Below are 16,189 nucleotides of genomic sequence, written 5' to 3'. Positions count from 1 at the left end.
AAAAAGAAATCTCAATCCCCAGTAATATAAAGGTGCAGATTCATATCTGTTAATGGCCTATTTAATTTCAAATTATTGCTCTTTAATATAACAATGGAACTATTTTAACTGCCATATAAGACACTCAGTTCTTGTTTTTCTGATTTATTGAGCTAGGCTACTCATGAAGAAAGCTATTTTATTGAGTACTTTATTCTGTGATGTTCTAACTACTGCTTTGGTAATCTTAAAACATAAGAGTAGTGCAACTGCCTTCGATTTGGCTGGATATGTTTTGTAGGAATGTCCTTGAAAATTTTTCCATTAGGATGAGTTATATCCTTTGTATACCCCTGTGAACTTGAAGGTATCTGCTTTTAATGGAAAGGCAGGAAAGGAGCAGTTTCCAAAGTTGTTGGCATGCTTTGTTTCCCTAAATTATAATTTCTACACGGATTTCTTTAAGGGGTTGCTTACATCTAGCTGTTTAAGTAAAGTGAACATTTTAAAACCAGAGCAAATTTCAGATTACCAATCTTGCTTATGACACTGGTTCAGTATATACAGGAAACACTTGAAAACCTTATCTGGCCATTAGTCTGTGTTCAATAGTTATGTAACAGCTTTAATTGTATTGTTTTTTAGTCAAAGGAATCGAAGACACATAAAATTGTTAACCCATCAGAAAAATCAGAGCCAGCCAACAAACATAAGAAAGAAGTTCAACCCGTGTTTTTTAGCCAAGTACTGGGTGATACAGGTTTTTATAAACATACATTTGCAAACATGTACCTTAGAGAGCTCAAAAGCATAGCAGTGGTTAAGACAACGAGCTATATTGAAAGGAATAATTAAGCCTTTCTTCACGTGGTGCAATATGATAAGCATGAGGCCAAAGAAAGAAGTGCTGTCTCCCCCAGTATTCCACTTTCCCCATTGAACAGAACCAGGTGAGGTCAAATGGAGCACCACAGAGGTTGACTCCTGCTTTGGGAGCCCCAAAGAAAAACCTCCTTCCATTCCATGGACCCGGGGGAGGGGGGCCCAGGGGTTAGGAAAGAGGGAACAGAACTTAGGAGTGGAAAAATACTGAGTATTGAGTTAGAGTGGAGAAAAATGCCTTCAACATGGGGTCTTCTTGTTAGTATGTGCAAAGCAGCTCAGCCAAGCCTTTCCTGTACCCAACATGAGAACCCCACCCCCCCAACCCCAATTGAGGCGCCAAGGCTGGGGATGCAAGTGTTTATAGGAACAAGTCTGATCAGGGATACTTCAGCCCTTGGTGAAACTCCCTGGGGAGACTGCAGTGAGCTGGCTGAGCCCCAAGTCTGTATGTAGATGCAACTCACCCCCAGGAGGCTGGACAAGTAGAGCCCTATAATGCTGGTGTTTGGGACTGGAAGTTCACATAAAGGATTCTAGCTGGGAGCCGGACTCCACACGCACATCTGTACTCACATTTGGTGTTGGTAAGTGTAGGAGGAGATGGAGGAGGAAATAGGTCAAACCCATGCCCCTTCTGTGGTTTTGCAAATTTGAAACATCTTTGTATGATATGTCTGCAGTTCCATCACAATTTTATCATTCACATTAGTTGGCTCAGCTGTTTGACTTCCCAGACTTTACCCTACCAAAATAAGGGTATGGTTGTTCAAAGTCTAGATACCATGTTTAACATTTGAAAAGGAAAACTCAGAACAAGAGCCTACAAGTCCTTCAGTAGCAGATTTGTATTATTCAGCCATCAGATGCTATGCTGTTTCTAAAAGCAACCAAAAAAGTGTTTGATAACGACACATGCCATTCTCTTGCTCATAAAGCAAGTTGGCTGCAGTCAACTCTCCCTTGGACAATGACTCCTACACACATTCCCAGGCTGAACCCTGTGTTTGCGATTATAATATGGCCATTCTCTTAGCAGAGGGAAGATGGAGCTACTTAAGCCAAATAATTTCTCCCAGACCTTCTTCTTGGGAATAGCATGTCGTTTCTACACATCATCAGCAAGTTTTAACCTGGGCAGGGACACCTCACAGAAATTTGTGGATCTGGATTTAAAACCATTGGTTCAGAATCAGAGCAAGGCTGCTCAGCATTGGGTGTTACATAGTTGTGAGAAACAATGAGGAGACTATATTGCTGAATATAAAAAGCGATTTACCTAAAGGTGGGATCTTTTTAAAAATAACAATCTGTTTGCAGATATTTGTGAATGTGCGTTTTTCCATAAAAGCTGAGGGAGAAACTTGGCGATATCTCCAATTAAATTGGAACAAAAAACCCACAAAAAACAAAAAATATGTTATTCATGTCCAATATATCAGTTTATAATAGTCCTGGTCAAAAAAAGAAAAAAAAGTGGATAATTTTGGTGATTTGCTGCAGTGTGTAGCCTCCCTCCCTAATTCTCAGTTCAAATCAGGTAAAAGAAAAATTAAAACCTGACCCAAGCTATACTAAGCAGTATGGAGAAAATTCAAATTAAACTTTCAATCTGAAAATGAAATAAAGAAAACAGCTCCATCCACAATAGCATCAAAAACAAACAAAAGAACAGCCACACTGTAGAATAAATATAACATAACAGATAAAATATCCATACACTTAAAACTATTAAATATAGTTAAAAGAAAGTAACAGCCTAGATAAATTGAAAGACATCCCATATTCATGACTGGGAATACTGAATAGTGGTAGAGTAGCAAGTCTCCCTTACTGATCCTCAGGTTCAGTGCAATTCTTTTCCAAATTCTAAATCATCTCCTTTCACATAAATGAATAGCCTGACCCCCCCCCCAAAAAAAAAAGGATTACTTATACTTCCTGCCTCCAAAATACATCATACAAAGCTACAGTATGTCATACTGGAGGTTAAGGTTTCCCATATAGATCAATGGAATAAGGTTGAGAGTCAGAAATAAAACTTATACTTTTTTTACCAATTGATTTTCAATAGAGGTGAAAAGACAAGTTAATGGAGAATGGATTGTTCATACCCAATGGTTCTGGGACAATTAGATATCCAAATTCATCCTTTTCTATCTGTTGATCCATTTCATACCATACAGAAATATTAATTCAAAATGGATGATAGCTTTACAGTATTCAGCATTACATTTAGATCAGTTAGTGACTTTAGGTTAAGAATTTTTTTAAACATGATGTCAAAGCATACAAGATCTAAAACAGAAAGTTTATCAATTGGATTTATAATTAAGTATTTGCTATTCAAATAACACCAAAGAGAAAATGAAAAGAAAACCCACTGACCAGGAGAAAATATTTGCAAATCATATATTTGATTATGGTTATAATAGACAATAGATATACAACTCAAGACTGCAAAACATTTGCCTATTTTTACTGCTTTAAGAAAGGAATTTCTTCAAGGAATGTCCAAGAAGGACATGTTCAACAACATTATTCATTAGGAAGATGCAAATCAAGTCAAAAATTAAGATACTATTTTGCATCTACTGGGATGGCTACAATAAAAATGGCAGACGATAAGTGTTGACAAGGATATGGAGAAATGGGAACCCTCATACCTTGCTGGTAGGAATATAAATCAATCAAATCCGTTTGAGAAAAATCTGGCTGTTTCTCAAATGGATATGCATAGATAGCACAAGACCCAGAATTCCAATCCTAAGTTTCTACCAGAGAGAAATGAAATATATGTACACTCAAAAAACTCAAACATTCATAACAGCATTACTCATAATATTCAAAAGGTGGATGCAAGCCAAATGTGCATAAACTGACTAATGAGCAAATGGTGGTATAGTCATACAACAAAATATCGTTTGAAAAAAACTAGCATGCTACAACATGACTAAAGCTAAAAAATCTTTTGGTATCTGAAAGAAGCCAGACACAAAAGACCATATAGCATGATTTATTTTCTAGAATTTAAAGTCTAGAATTAGCAAATCTCTAAACAGAAAATATATAAGTGGTTGCCCAAGGCTGGGATGGGTGATAGAGATGGGAAGTAACCACTATTTAGTACAAGGTTTCTTTTTCTGAGGTGATGGAAATTTTTGTTTGTTTGTTTGTTTGTTTTTTCAATTTTTATTGGGATTGTTCAGATACCATACAATTATCCAAAGATCCAAAGTGTACAGTCAGTTGCCCCTGGTACCCTCATACAGCTGTGCATCCATCACCACACTTAATTTTTGTTCAATTTTTAGAACCCCTTCATTACTCCAGACAAGAAATAAAGTGAAAGATGAAAAAAGAAAAAAAGAAAAGGAAACTCTAATCCTCTCCTATCCCTAACCAACCCCCCTCAGCTGTTGACTCGTAGTGTTGGTATAGTACATTTGTTACTGTTTATGAAAAAATGTTGAAATACTACTAACTGTAGTATATAGTTTGCAATAGGTATATATTTCTTCCCTATATGCCCCTCTATTATTAACTTCTAATTGTATTGTCATACATTTGTTCTGGTTCATGGAAGCGATTTCTAGTATTTGTACAGTTAATCATGGACATTGCCCACCATAGGATTCAGTTTTTTTTTTTTTTTTTTTTGGTTGAACAGTGTCTTCAACAACATCTTTTCTGTGGATACAAATACAAGTGAAATTTTGAATGTGGTTTTCAAAGCTAAATTTGGTACCCGTTTTCATGTTCAGTACATAGGGGCCTTACCCTTCCAATGTGGTCTTGACATTTTAATCTATTTTAGTAAGCCAGTGTGAAGCATGCACTTGTGTGTGTGTGTGTGTGTGTGTGTGTGTGTGTGTGTGTAGGTGTGATATACCTGTTGAGAACCACCTGGGATATAACTTTCAAATAACGAAAAGCATTGATAGAAAAGGTGCCTCATTAGGATTCAGTTTTATACATTCCCATCTTTTGACCTCCAGCTTTCCTTCTGGTGACATATATGACTCTGAGCTTCCCCTTTCCACCTCATTCACACACCATTTAGCACTGTTAGTTATTCTCACATCTTGCTACTGATACCTCCATTCAGAAGGAAATGTTTTAATATTAGATTGTGGTGATGGCTGAACAATTCTGCAAATATACTAAAAGCTATTCAATTAAGAATAGCTTAAGAATGTGTGTATTTTGTGATATATATCTCAGTTTTGTTTTTATTTTTATAAAAGGGTAGATCAATCTACCTAAGCCTGTCCTCAGAATCTCAGAGAAGAATAAACTATCATTTTTCCACATCTATATAATTTGGGGGAATTAGCTGTAACTTGATAGTAAATCCTAGCATTGGAAATCAATGTAGTTGCAACTGAGTATCTGAAAGCCGATCCAGGAAACTTGACAGAATCTCAGAGGGGAGAAGAATGTCCAGGCAAAAACAAAACAAAACAAAAAACAAAAACAAAAACAAAAAAACAGACCCCACAAAACCTGATTCCTATCTTTTGATCTATTCCCTCTTTCACCAGGATCCTTAGATGACAAAAAAAGATAAAAGTACAGCCCTGAAGTATCCCATATAGAGGAGCTTGGTAAAGAAGAAAAGTTCTCAAACTAAGATTTTGGCCAGAGATTTTTCCCATTAATTTTTTGTTATACAATGTAATTCATTGAGGAGACCAACTTTGTCATAGGTTCGATATCAAAAGCTTTAACTGATAAATATCAATAATGATATTATGTCTATCCCTTTATCATATCACCTTCTTCACATCCATGTCTATTTCTACATCTGTCTATATTTCCTAAAATGTAAATGAAATCGTCCTTGGGAAGAAACATTTCTGGGTTAATGATATCTGCATATTTGTATTTCGCTTGAATTCTGTATTGTCTGATCAGTTACTTGTCTGATCGGTTACTTGTCTAGTAGTATGTGCATATACGTACATGTGTGAATGTGAGAACCAAATGAGGTGACATACATGGAAACATCTTCAAGTCTATAAAACCATAAACCACAATACACATTCATACATGATGAAAATACATATTAAGCTTCATTCTCATACCACAGCTGAGACCCAGTTGTTTGAACTTTCAGTCTTCTTATCTTTCTACATGACCATAAATAAGTTTACCAAGTCTTCTTGGCTTTCCATTTGTATCATGTCAGCACGTCTGATGGATACACACTCTTTACCATTATAATAATTACTTATGAGAAGAATAATCTGGGGCATGTCACACAACATGTATACAAAGAATGTACATTGTAAGTATGAAGTGTGGGTTGAGGAGCTCCCCAAGTGGCCAAATAAACGTTCTCCTTAAGAACAGGAATATCCCATTTTAATTGCTTCCATAAATTCATCATAACTTTGCAATAATAAAATTATTATAATGCAGAACACAAAATTTGGAAACATGCAAATATTAGTATAAGCAACATTTCCTTTTGAAGACACAAATATGCTTTACAATGACCAGAATATACATGATTTTAAATTGTCTAATCAACATGAACCTCAACCTTTAATTTTCAATAATGAGCAATTTGATCTTATTACAATAACAATTTCAGAATTTGACATTGAATCCTATTATGGTTATACACAATATCAAATTTTAAATAAATTGGCATCCAGAGGGATACAGTCTAAAGTACCACTTCATTAACACTGTACTATGGAAATCTAAAATGGTCTAATTCTGGCAGAGCATCTAATTTATATTCAACCCCCTTTAAAGCATTCTACTAAATAAGTGAAGCTCTAAGGGAACTATTAAAACTAAGTTTAAAAAGCTATTGGAAAATTCAGGGAGAAAACTGTAAAAATATTTGACATGTTATGTTCATGAATGCAATCAATGCGGACTCAATTACAAGAAATAGTGAAAATTCTAATACTTTACTCCAGTACTTTAATATGCTTGCAAGACTTATTATACCATATTAACCACAGAGATGATAATGTTGTATAAGAAAGTTACTACTTTAGAAGTCATGAAGTTTACTTCTAGATACATGAAAAATTCTTTGTGGATGTAGAAAATCACTAGTTCTAAGAATATACTGAAAAAGAAGCTGGGGACAGAAAAATTTTGACAATATTTATTATAGGTTTTATTATATAGCAAAGAATAGGAACAGCATACTACATGATAGCAAATAACCTTGAAAATTAGTCCTTGGTTCAGTACCACGTCCATGGTTCATAAGCAAGGGTATTCATATCTGATATTTAGTTTACTTGGCCCTTGTTTGGTTGGAATGCCTTCCAACAATCCCTTTCTTACTCTAAAAATCAGATTCCACCATAATCATTTAATTCAAATTATTCATGGATATAGAATTCACAAGAACACTAAATTAGTATATTGTGGATCACCAATGACATGAATTTCAATCCATCTCATTCTCTAAACTCCAATCCCTGATGAATGTAATTCTGTTTCTGACTTGTTTTGGTGTATTCATTTGATAGAGGGCAAAGTATGCCATGATTCCATCTTTAGATAGCTAACAATAATCAAAAGTACTATGTTATAATTAGGATATACAGCAACTGTAACAACTTTCTCAATTACAAACAGATTTCATCAAATCATATCCTTGGATCCTACATGGAAGGATAAGGATGCTTTGTGGACACCTGATTCAAAGAGCCTCAGAGTTGCTGATTAACATTAGCAAGAAGAAGCAGAAAAATAACAGTAGAGGTCTTAAGAAAGCAATGGAAGAAACATAAGATCACACTTAAGAGCAAAAACCCAGAGCAACGGTGGACAAAGGTGGAGAGCATTCTAATGATTCAATTTCCACTGACATTGTGCAGTAACCAATCTAAAATAAACCAGCAATGAGCATCCAAATTTGTACTCATTTTTAAGATTTCATGCTTGTTCCCCAGATCATAGAGCCCTCCTCACCTTTGTTTCTCTTGAACCCCAACATTATGCTACTAGCAAATCCTGTTGGTTTTGCACTTACAGCTCCTGTCAGATTTGTACCATCTTCTCCTCCACCATCTCTCAATTGCACAATTGCAATAGCCTTTAAATGAGTCTGCCTGTTTGCAAATTGCATCTCCATGCAGTCTATTACTTTCACAAAATCCAGAGCATCTTTTAAAAATAAAAATTCAAGCCAGTTATTCATGCACCTAAACTCCTGTGGTAGCCTCTAATCTAACCTGGATCTTCTGAATATAAGCTACTATGTTCAGTCTTGGCCAGTGAGACGACGGTACACCGCTCCCCAATCTTCTCTCCAACTTCCTCTTCTACAACTCTTCCTTGAACACACCAACTTGCTCTTGATCCATGACAGACTTGTGCAACTTCTTTCCCTGCCACCTGTAGTTCTGTCTTTGGTCACATGACATTATCCCTTATTTGAAGGATTATCTGCCCAAACATCTACTAGTGGATTTCCCAAGCACTTTAGGTGAAATAACACTCTCCTTCTGTGTCTAGCCCTCTACATTTTTCTAATATCCCTCATCATGCATTACTACTTTATTACATTTAATACCTAGGTGTGTATATGTTTGTTTCATCTCTCCTTGTTTTACCATGGGCTCCTAGAAAGCAGAGATTATGAGAATGACTGTGGGCTGAGGGAAGATGTGAAGCCACCCGAGGCAAAGCTGCACACTGCCCTGTTAACTGCTGCTTCCTACAGACCATCAAGATGTGCTGGCATTGGAAGACAGAAGAGAGGGAGAGAAAAAAAACAAAAACAAAAACAAAAACACTATTAGTTTCCTACTGCTGCTATAACAAGTCACCAAAAGTGTAGTGGTTTTGAACAATACAAATTCATTATTCACAGCTCTGAAGATCTGAAGTATGTAATGGGTCTTAGTCTAAAGCAAAACAAGATGACATCCTGGCAGGGTTGGGTTCCTTTTGGAGTCTGTAGTGGATAATCTGTCTCCTTGCCTTTCCCACCTTCTAGAGGTTGCTCATATTTCTTGGCTCCTGGTCCCCCTCCAGCCAGCAGTTTCATCTCTCCACCCTCTGCTTCCATCTTCACATCTCCTTCTCTCTTTCCCTTAGACTCTTGTAGGTACACTGGGCACTCCTGAACCATCTGGAATAGCTTCCCCATCTCAAAATCCTCAACTCTATCACACTTGAAAAATCCTTTTGCCATGTAAAGGAACATATCCTGCTTCCAGAGATTAGCATATAGACATTTGGAGGATAGAGGGACATATTCTGCCTTCCACAGAATTCATACCTTGCATAGTACCTCAAAAAAAGGAGAAAGGAAGGGAATCCATCCCTGAGGGTGTGTGCCATCTCCTGCTTCCCATCACTCAAAGCTCGCCCTTCACCTCAGATCTGGCTCCTTTGTGGCTTATTGGGAAGCCAGAGGCAGGCAGTACAGTGTGGACCTTTTCCTGGTTCACACTTGGAAAGGATTTTCCAAGAAGGACACTTCACGAGTTTCATGGATGTACTAACCAAGCCCCAGGCTTCAGCTCAGACTTCCAATAGCTTGACGCCCTCAGTAAAATAAAGTTGCACTGGGCAGGTGTTCCCTTTGGGAAGAAGTCAGTGGAAGGCATCAAAAAAATTGCACCCATACATTTTGTGCCCAACACATGCCCCCTCAAGAATGTGGGCTTCATGGAGATAGGGGACATGAGGTTACCCAGTGCTGTATCTTAAAAGCGTGTGCTCCTAGATAATTATGGAGTGATCAAATACAATCATTCTCAAGACTCTAAAACAGGTTGATATAAAGGCAAACCTATATCAAAGATCTACACCTGCTTATTTCAAAATGATTTCCTCAATACCGAATAAGGAAAGGTGTCTATTTGCAACAGGATAACTCAAATATTTTTAATTGCTGTATTTCCACTTACATCTAAGTAGAGTTACACTTTGTTACTCAAAAGAAAGAATGCAACAGTGTGAGATTACCTGAAGTTGTACCTAACCTCCCAAGTGAAATCCTGTGTAAGTAGTGGAAATAGCTCAAATTTTGTCAGTGCTGAAGAGAAAAGGAACAAGTGCTGAAGAAAAGAGAATCTACTGTGCATTGGAGAAGCTAGAAGATCAGAATGTTAATGAGGGAAAAAAAACTTTACAGTCCAAAAGCTTCAGAGGGGCATGGTTGTGCATTCTAGACATTAACCTAACTATGTAAAAATTCAGTTTATTGAAACTAATTAGGTAAAATTTGATGTCAAAAACATGGTCTATAACAGCCTACTGAGAAATTTAGCAAACATGTTAATGAACATGCTTCAATTAAAATTATTCATTGACATCTCTATGTAATTACTGTTTTTCATGACAAAATATGCCAAGGAAATAGAACATATGGCTCAGAGTAAGTGGAAGAAAAATCCTTTTTTTTAAATTTCTGAAAGGACCTAAATAAAGTGATAAAATTAGTGTGGCCAAAAATACTATTTAGGATAAATTCTTTAAGTTCAGTTTTCATGAAGTTCTCGTCACTAAAAAGTAAACAATTTTTCCAGTTGTACAACGTACAAAATTCTAAGAAAGTCAAAATATTCGTACCCAAGGTTATCCTGTCTTGATGATTAAGATAAGTAACTTTATCAGGCATTTTTAGTCTACATACTTGTGGTTCTGATATAAATATTTTCAAATTCCCAAATCCCTAGTAAGCCATTACATTTCCTGGGTGTCCAAGTCAGATCCAAAGATTTTGATGAAAGCCATTTATTAGTACACTTCTTGAAAGTCAGCACAGGGTTTGAAAGATATTCAAACAACATAAGCTCTGGAGCACTTCTGCAAACTATAGTTTCATTTGTAATATTTTCATAAAAAACATGAAAAGCAGGACAACATATGCAAAAGTTCATCAGCTCAGTTTTCCAAAGTATTCTGAAAATAAGGATCATCTGCAATTTTCATTTATCATTCCATTCCTCATTAAAGCATACTCTTCAGGGTAGGGTTCTGAGAATCTGCATAACAATAAATTTCCCACATTATGTACACAGAAGTGAACATATAAAATGTGGTTAATCTGCTGTAAAAATAAAGTGACCACAGTAAAGGGATTTGTTTTTGACATCAAATGTCAAAAACTCACAGGGGTGAGTTCTATGAAAAGGAAAATGGGGGAAACATTAGCATTAGGAACTTTTAACTTCAAAATTTAGAAGTGAACTTTGGATGGGGATATTCTGGGAGCTAATATATTAACAAATATTTTCTGTAAGACTTCAGTGGAAATAAGCAGAAATATTTATCTTAATATAAAAACAAACTGCCTATCCATGCATCTTTTCTAACCTCACATAAAGATTCTCAGAATATTTGTGACATTATGACATAACACAGACCATGAGCTATCTTCGAAACTCACTGGTCACTCCTGTTGCACACCCTCCTGAGGAAACTGGCTTGGAGGGCAACTAAAATGAGAAGCAATGCAAAACATAGCTGAAATGCAGTGTGGGATTTCAAATAGAAAAGGAAGATGCAGGGTTGGAGATCCACAGAAAGAGTCCATCTTTAACAATACCAAGTACCCACCGGAAGCCCTGAAGTGATTTGCAAGGACATTTTTATAGCAAGTGGTATTTGACTTCAGAGTAAAAGAAGACATCACAGGTGTCTACAATAAAAATGAGGTGACAAAGTAATTGGTGGCTGTTTTAAGATTCAATTCTGGTTTTGTTGTTGTTGTTGTTGTTGTTGTTGTTGTTAACAGAACTCTGTTCTTGGGGCTCAAACCATGATAGCTTCAGATTCTTGACTTTTATCTCACCTTGACATGGCAGCCCCATGGAAAGTGTATCCTGGATCAAACTATGGAGACCTCAGAGCTTCTCAGACTCTTGGAGACACCCTAAAATCTGAAATCCACATAAAAGAATCTGTAGGACAATTGACAGCACATTCCAGTAGAGTCAATAAAGAGAAGTTACTCATCCCAGGATATTTCTTGTTCCCTCAGACTTTCAAATACTGGCAGCACTGATGACTGTCAGCACTGACATGACCCTTTACTTAGAGGAGACCTCCACATTGCTCATGCTGATTTAATGTGGAACTGCTCCTTTGATGAGCAGCTCTATGGGGTGAGAGCCACTAGGGTTCGCCATGCGTGCTTCTGATACAGGAGCAGCAAATTGCTGCTTCCCCACACCGGAGATCATTCTACCTTGAAATAACTACTTCAACTCCCATCGTCTCTTCTCTGTGCCCATTAAAGCTATTTTTTGAAGGTTCCAGATTTGTGAGAGCAAAGCCAGGTGTTAGACTGTGTACAAGTAGATTTACAAGTGACATCCAATCACATGGAATCAGGGTTGCAGAATGATCTCCGGTAGAAGAACCCAATCATCATTACTTGTTTACTTGTTTCATACAGAAAGCACCAGAATTCAAATCAGACCAATTTCCTACAGTCACCAGCAAAGTCCCACACTACCTTTAGGCTTATCATACAATTCCTGATATTTCTGCATTTCATTAGAGAAAGCGAGCCTCTTCCAAAGGCATCAATTAATGACTCAAAACCTGTATTTTTATGCACAAACCAGGTTAGCCTTAACTTGTGTGACCAGTTAAAAAAAAAAGGCAAGTGTGTCAATGTTTAAAAAAATGGTACACCTACTTAGAGCAAGACATCAGTCCTCAAACTTGAGCCTGCATCCACAGGTCTTGTGGAAACAGATCTCAGCACCTTGCTCTCAGATGTTCTTGTGCAACTGGTCTGGAGTAGAGACCAAGTGTCTCCAGTTCTAACAAGCTCCCAGGTGAGGTTATGCTGCACTTTACACTTTGATAATAGCTGGTTTAAGAAATGGGAAGTCTAAATTGGATAGTTTTCCTTAGAGTATTTTGACATTTGATCAAGTTAGTATGTTAATTGTTCCCAAAACTTCTTCAGCATAGCTTATTGCCCAAGCTGAGTATACTTCTGAACTACCAAGTAAAAGCAATATCCTCATACACTGCTGTTATTTCACCTCAGTAAAGTCATTAGAAGAACTTTTCCTACTTCCTGAACATAGACATTTAATACCCATCAAGCAAAAGTTAATTCTGTTGTTATATTTAAATAAGATTGGTTTTTGCTGAATACACTCATAATGTCTACCTGGGATATGTCCCCAGTACAAAATAAGTGACAAAAGCATTATTCAGTATCTTTTGAAGAGAGAAGTTTTAGAAAATCGAACAGTAGGAACAATGACAAAGCACGTTAGCTAAGTGATAAGTGGCCAGGTACGTAGGACAGCTATTGAGCTGGTAGTTTAAATGTGTAGCAAGACTCAGAAACAAATGTTGCAATTTCCGCAGGAGCCTAGAATGCTTAAAAAGATATATTCCTGAACAGTTCAGCCTAGTGTTATTCTCATTGGCGTGGAGAAGGTAGCTATCCTAACTACGTTTCCAGAAGATAATTAATCTCACATCTGCTTTTAAAATTAAGCTAATTCCTTCAACAGTTTTTAAAAAGGCAGAGTAATTAAGGCAATTTTCCAAAACGCAGAGTATATACATAGACACTGCCAGTTCTAAAAGTCATCTCTATATTAGGAATTTGATGTATAATAAGATCAGGTGTGATTTCTTTGCACATCCTTTTCTTTCATGTCAATTACTGATTCTCAGTGACACTCAAGGTTAATCCTAGACTTTATGGTCTTCCACCTCTGTTTCCAATACTAGGGAAGACTCAGTCTGAAGACATTTAAGAGCCACTATAAACAATAATCCACAGTTATTTTCTATTAAGTTATTCTCTTGATTAATAACAATGTCTTATTTATGCTTGTATCAAAGATGTTTAACATTACTTGACAAAAACAAGTAATTGGCAGACTTCTTCCCTGATCTCTAGCCCCTTAAAATTAAACATATGTTTTTAGAAATTCTGTGTGTTGTATAGAATTTCAAGGAAACACTGCTATTCTCCTGTGACTGGGTAAATTACATCCTCATTATTTGTATATTAATATTGCAGATATAACTGTTTACGTATTTAAGTTTTTCATTCAATATGTGTCAAAGACAGGGACTGATATTTCCCCAATACATAAAATTGACAAAGAAAAAGCAATCTTGTTGCCACTTATATAAATGGGTCAAATAAAACGTGGTTTACTATTTCCCTAAAAGTATTGATTACCCATGGAAATACAGAAATTTTACAATTTTTTGAAAAGTGTCTTAGATTGGTTCTGAAACAAGAGAACCATTACATGTACTTTACTTGGGAAATTGTCCCAGAAAAGCCCACGATAAGGGGATAGAGAAGCAAGATAGGGACTCAAGTGAAACCAAGGAGAGATTTTTCAAGTCCTTTACCACTTTGGCAAAAAGAACAGTCTCACTGGAAAACTCGGGCATGCAGCCTAGCGAAGTGTCAAAATTACCACCAACCTGGGACCAAGGAAAAAGGGGTATGTGTCCACCAAATCCCCATTACTGACTGAGAGCTGTTTTCCTTCAATTAACTGGCTAGGATGCTTCTGACATACCCAGCTTTGCTTTCTGGACCAGGAGCGGGGTAAAAAGAAAAAAACTCAAAAAAAAAAAAAAATACACAAATAAAAGACAGTAGGCAACAAGTCAAGTCACATGACTTCACAGTAAGAAACGTCTGTTACATAGGGTGAGTGTTCAGACAACACTTTGATCAAAGTGACATTTTTACTCCATAGTTGGGACTTGATTTTGTATTCTGCAAATTTCTTTATATCTGTTTATTTCAGAGGAAATAATACTGAGGATTGGTAATGATTTAGAGATTGAGAATGACAGTTTATGTAATAGATGATGATAGAATGACACCTCGTGAATTGACTTAATGAGAACTGAGAAGAGCTGTCAAATAAAAGGAAAACAAAAGCAAAACAAACAAGACAGATAAAAGGGGATTGGGCAAGAAAGCAGTACTGCCACTTTGGAGCATGATTTGGCCATTCCTACCAACATGGAACGTGCTTAACTCATGATTCAAACTCCACTCCTAGGTAGACACCCCACAAAATGAAAGCAGAGCCTGTCAGAAGAGATACACCCACCATACATCGTGCAGCATGGACATTTCTTTCTCTCCTGTTGCCTTGTTCACCACAGAGGCCCTGAGCTGCCTCATCCTTGCGGGTTTGGTTCCACATTCACATGTGGCAATGCCCTCCCACTTTCCTACGATCCTGTCCATATGTCCCAGGCTGGGGCTCCAAGTCCCTTCTGAAAAATCTAAGTTCTGGTTTTCATCTCTTTATGTTCCTTCATGTTCCCCTGTGGTCAGGGAAAGGAGTGAACATACATCTTGATGGGTTCTGGCTCTTTCCCATCTCCTGCTTGCTCTCTCTTCACCATCAAAATATCCCCTTTGACTTTCTCCATGCCATTTCACCCTCTCTTAAATTTGGGGCATGTGCCAAGTAATGTTTGCTTTAGGCTCTTGGCAATTCTAGGTCCCATCCTATGATGCAGATGTTTCCTTTCCCATATGGCTAAATCTTGGTGACATTATTTCACACCACTGGTGACAGATTTCCCCTGATGTGACTAATATCTCAATTTAACTGCTAAGCTTAAAGATCAAATGAGAACTTTATAAATGAAACTGTTAAATTTCCTGTCCAAATCAGACTGACGGAATTTAGTATGTCACAAGATGTTAGTAATTCCATCATTGTCCGATACCACTTAATAAAACTGTTCATTCTTTGGAGTCAGAAATCAAACGATGCTTTGGTTAGGAATGCCTTACAATATATAGTGTGCGTGTGTGTGTATTTAACATTATAAAAACAATGTGTTTCACTTTTAAGCTCAGCATGGAAACTAAACATTTAAATTGATTTCTTTGTAATTGGAAGAAATTTGGAATTATAGTATTCTATGCTTTTTCAACATTAAAACAAATAAGCCCAAATCACATTAACTTTAACAGACTGAGCAAAAAACAAAAATGATAGTTATTTGGCTACTAATATCTGAAAAGTGGCAACAAATCTTAGTAGTTTCATGTAAACCAACAGTCATAATTATGTAACCGTGTAGAATGTCCAACTCTTTTCCCATAGCTTTATCAAAACTTGCTGTATTTTGCATTCACTGGCAGGGGAAGGGCAGGATTAGTTGCTGTCAAAACTCAGCATTTATAATATTTAAAGAGTTAGTGCTGTGTTCACTTGTCTGCTCATTCTTGCTAGAAATATTCATACTCATTTTTATCACAAAAAGACTTTGATATTATATTTTTTTACTTTCTCATCTGGCTTAAAGACAATGTCTTGAAATGTTAGAGGTTTAGCCAGAGGCGGAAATGGTGGGACTCTCA

This window comes from Choloepus didactylus, chromosome Y (genome assembly GCF_015220235.1).
Source record: "Choloepus didactylus isolate mChoDid1 chromosome Y, mChoDid1.pri, whole genome shotgun sequence".
NCBI lineage: Eukaryota > Metazoa > Chordata > Mammalia > Pilosa > Megalonychidae > Choloepus > Choloepus didactylus.
This window is presented reverse-complemented; position numbering follows the sequence as displayed.